This window comes from Myotis brandtii, unplaced genomic scaffold (assembly GCF_000412655.1).
Source record: "Myotis brandtii unplaced genomic scaffold, ASM41265v1 scaffold716, whole genome shotgun sequence".
Lineage (NCBI taxonomy): Eukaryota > Metazoa > Chordata > Mammalia > Chiroptera > Vespertilionidae > Myotis > Myotis brandtii.
In genome coordinates, this window is record NW_005370819.1 from 43,222 (window position 1) to 48,459 (window position 5,238).

The following is a 5,238-nucleotide window of genomic DNA, read 5'->3' on the forward strand; positions in this document are numbered from 1 at the left end:
GTAACTGCCCACCATAACTGCTTTTAGTTAAGGTTTAATTTCAGACCATCCTTTGTGGTTACTTTAGGTCTCCGAGTCTGCAAAATTGCCATGCAGGCCTCTCCTGAGCTCGTCAGGTCAGCATGTGGCCCCTTTCGTCCACAGAAGTTTATTCTTAAAAATGTTACTTACCGAGATATGCTGAATATTTGACTTGCTAACTCTAAAAGTTTAGGGATCAACTTGGATTGGGAGAAATTGTGTAGTTGTGGTAGCTAAATGCCTAAAGTGTAGAAATTTATTTTTTATAAAGTAATTGTTTTGTTTTCTCTGAAATAATTAGGAATTTAAAATATGTTGCTTATTGGTTTGATTGAAAAAGAGGATTAATTCTGTGATCTCAACCAAAATTTTTAATACAAAGGCCAGTTTAAATTTAATTGATATTCTTTAAGATAATTATAAAAAGTATATAATCTTTAAAATATATATATGTGTGTGTGTGTATGTATATATATATATATATATACATACACACACACACACACACACACACACACACACACACACACATTTGATGGTTTTTCCAAGTTAAATTTCAAGGCTATAACCGAGGGATGATTTTTGGAAAACTCCAAGGGCTCAGAGTGATTCAAATAATTTATTCTCTCTTCTTAAAGGAAATAACTTTGAATTTAGCCAATTTAATATACTTGAAATTGCATGGAAAGCTTTATCAAATAAAAATTAATAACTATAGTTTACTTATATGCATATATTTTAAATGTTATGAGGGTTTTGACCTCTAAGAAGTGCAAAATAAGGTAACAATATATTTCTTAAATACAGCCAAATTTTTCAGCAAGGAAATTTAAGAGACAAAAAGCCCCTGGCTGCCTGCATTTTAATTAGGCTGAAGGTGGGGAAGCATTTGTGCTTTGTGAATCAGACGTATAAGTTTACTAAATTTATTTGCTTTGCCTTTTTGGTGAAGATTCCTGCTTTAATTACTTTATAAATTAGTCTTTTAAATTATAATCAAGGTTTCACATAATTTGAGCTAAATGAAAAGCCAATATTTTTATAAACAATTAAATTCTAATAAAGCTCTCTGAAAGTTACTTGGACTACCCATGATCCCTCTATATATGCAAATAAGCCTAAGGGGACATTAATTAGTTAAGACCCTATCTAAAAATCTCTACGGGAGAAATGACAAATTTATTCAACATTCTTAGGAATCCTCAGAAAGTTTTTATTAAGTATATGCAAAGACCTACAGAGTCAATTTTCTAATTTTGTGACTCACATGTAATAGCATTTTGCAACCATCTAAAAATATGAATGCCAAGCGGTTTGGGGCTATCTGGTAAATCCTATCTTCCCTAAACCATGGACACTTAAAAGTCAGTGATTTACATTTTGCCTTTCAAACAGAGGGTAAATAGCAAAAGTAATCAACGACTAATAGCATTAATTTAATTAATGTCATTTACTATCCATAACCTAGGACAAGTAAAGTTAAAAATAAACCTTATTTCAGATTGATTTAAATTGGCCAATTAAATTGAATGAATATTCATAAAAACACCAGTCTACATTCAGGGAATGGTATTAGCTGCCGCATTAAGAGAGATGTTATACCTCAGGCATTAACCATTTTTACAGATGGATCTAGTTCTGAAAAGGCTGGATCTACTGCAGTAGGGGAGCAAAGATCCTTCAAACCCCTTATATTTCAGCACAATGGGTAGAAATACAAGCTCTTATTTATGCCTTGACAGATTTTACTACAGAGCCCATCAACATATAGTGATAGTGCTTATGTGGTAAGTATGGCCAAAATTAATAAAACAGCTACTATAGAGCACACTAATTTGGATAAACTCTTTCATTTATTTTTCAGCCTTAAAAAGGTATTTGAGAACAACAATTTCCATGTTTTATTGGCCGTATTAGATCCCATTCTGGCCTTCCAGGTCCCTTGGCTGCAGAAAATGAGGAAATTGATTGCCTCGTTGCCTCAATAGAGGAGGTCACTCCATTTTTCATGGCACAGGCCTTGCATGCCCTACATCATTAAAATGCCTCTGCCTTGTTCAAGGAACATATTTCCCAAGTGCAGGCTCGCCAAGTTGTCAAGCAATGCCCTCAGTGTGTTATCCACCTACCCGTGCCAACATTAGGGGTAAACCCCCAAGGACTTAAAACTAATCAAATCTGGCAAATGAATGTCACTCAATAGTGGAAAGAGCCAATCATACTCTTAAAATGCAATTACTAAAACAAAAAGGGGGAGATAGATGTTATGTGTCACCTCAAAACAAAGGGTAATGCAGCAGCCAAAAGGCATCAGGCCTCCTGTACAATAGCCTCCACAGAGTTAGCCCGGTGGAAGGAAGCACAAACCAGACTAGAGTTTTACCAGATTCAGTAATAATGTGGGGCAGAGGTTATGTTTTGTATCTTTCCAGAAGGAGCAGTGCAGCCAATTTGGGTACCAGAGCGTTACATGCGTCACCACAATGGACCCAGAGAAGCTACTTGTCCCATCATTCAAAAGACTGAAAGTTGCCCGATGACAGCAAAGCAGAAGAAAACTGAAGGTTACACAGGGATTGAAGTGCCAACATGGGGTCAGCTGAAGAAGTTAACAACTGAAGCCCAGCAGATAGTAGAAAAGCAAGAAGTGGAAGCTACTTCCTCAATCATGTTTCTGACTATTCCAGCATTGGTTAGCTGCCAGTCTTCTGCAAAGTCTTGCACAGCCAAGTCCAAGGACTCTGAGTAAATATACACCAGCAGCAAAAGAAACTTTCATTTAGTAGCTAAAAATGTATAACATGTCGGTAGTTTGATTTCTCTCTTATTGCTGTGTTGCATTGGCATTGTTTGAAATTGTAATATCAGAGCTTTGTTCTTGATGTTTAAATTTTACTTTTATTATAGTAGCTTAAAAACAATTTTAAAAAGGTGAGATGTAGAGAGCACCTGGGAAGGCACATGGGCATTTCTTTAATTATTGTCAGCTGAAGCCAGTGGCATCAGCAAAGCCACATCCTGGAAACATGTCCTTTGCTGAAAGGCAGGAGTGTTGTCAGCCTGACCTGCAGCCCAGGTGCCAGGGGGTGGGTTTTATTATTTAAATCCAGCCAAGCACCAGGAATGAATATAACTTGGGCCCACCCAAAAATGCACATGATCTCCTTTGTCTTGACTTTTAGTAAAACTTCCTGTTTTTTTTGCTGTATGAAATAAATACACTGTATTGGCTTGGGGTCACTGTCTCTGTCCCTGTCCCAATCGGAGGACATTGGTCGCACCCAACCCTAGCTTTTTTCTTCCATCTCTGTGTCTGTCTATTTCTTTAATTATTGTCAGCTGAAGCCAGTGGCATCAGCAAAGCCACATCCTGGAAACATGTCCTTTGCTGAAAGGCAGGAGTGTTGTCAGCCTGACCTGCAGCCCAGGTGCCAGGGGGTGGGTTTTATTATTTAAATCCAGCCAAGCACCAGGAATGAATATAACTTGGGCCCACCCAAAAATGCACATGATCTCCTTTGTCTTGACTTTTAGTAAAACTTCCTGTTTTTTTTGCTGTATGAAATAAATACACTGTATTGGCTTGGGGTCACTGTCTCTGTCCCTGTCCCAATCGGAGGACATTGGTCGCACCCAACCCTAGCTTTTTTCTTCCATCTCTGTGTCTGTCTCTTTCTTTCATTTTCTCAATCCCCAGCTGCTCCTACTCAGAAACCAGACTGCTCTCTAGCTGCACTGGACATGGAGAAGAAAGACATATTTAAACACCCTCTAATGATAATGCATGGCAGATCATTAATCATAAAGTACATTACTTTTGAAAACAAACACAAGAGAATTCTTGTACATACTTTAGATTCTGTTTGGACATTCCATTCAATTTATTGGAATGCTTTTTTAATGCTGCATTACAAATATAATACAGAATTTTTAAAAAGTTAAATCTCACCTCAAGCAATTACCAGTCTCATGGCATTAGAAAAAAAGGTACTTTTAATAATGGAATGAAATACATGTAAGACTAAGGCTTTTTTTTTTAATTTTCTTTGAGCATTTTCAAGTTGAAAAAATCCTATCTAATAGAGAGTTAATATGCAAAATGACCATCACTCCAACACAGAAGATAGCTGCCCCCATGTGGACACAAGATGGCCATCACAAGATGGCCTGCAGGGGAGGGCAGTTGTGGGTGATCAGGCCAGCAGGGGAGGGCAGTTGTGAGGGACCAGGCCTGAAAGGGAGGACAGTTGGGAGTGATCAGGCCTACAGGGGATGGGACCCAGGCTTGCAGGGGAGGGTAGTTGGGGGTGACCAGGCTGGCAGGGGAGGACAGTTAGGGGTGAGCAGGCTGACAAGTGAGGGCATTTGGGGGAGACTGGGCCATCAGGGGAGGACAGTTAGGGGTGACCAGGCTGGCAGTTAGGGGTGACCAGGATGGCAGGGGAGGGCAGTTAAGGGCAATTAGGCAGACAGGCAGGCAAGTGGTTGGGTGCCAGCAGTTTTTGATTGTGAGGAGGATGTCCGATTGCCTGTTTAGGCCCAAATTTTATGCACTGGACCTCTAGTACAATATAAAAACTCAAAAATGTTGCCACATTTCCTTGAGTGCTTTTGACATGGTAAAAGAGACAGAAGACCACCATACCTATAAACACTGGGACTCCAGAATCATTAAATGTTAGGACTGAAAGAGGTGTATGACTCATTTGTCTAAAAATTTTTTTCACAATAAAACAATTAAATCTAAACCTTGCATATTCTCTAAAGCAGTCTTCCAGTGTGTCAAAATACATGCTCTCTTGAATAGATGTTTGCTAGAATCATCTGGCATAGATGTAAAACCAAACTGCTTATTTCTGCCACCCAGGCTGCCCTCTAGTGGACTATGTAAGGTATAAAACCAGCTGGTCAATGAGATTTTTTTTCATAATACTACTAGACGCCCAGTGCACAAAAATTTGTGCATTGGCGGGGGGGGGGGGGTGACCCTCAGCCCGACCTGTGCCCTCTCACAGTCTGGGACCCCTTGGGAGATAACCACCTGCTGGCTTAGGCCCGCTCCCCAGGTGGCAAATGGCAGGCCTGATCCCGCAGTGCCTGCCATGCCTCCCCAGGTCACAGATGGCAGGCCCAGATCCCATGCTAGGTCACACAGGAGAGTCCCAGATGGCGGCTGGCGGTGGGGCAGGCGGCGGATTGCGCTGCCACCTGCCCCGC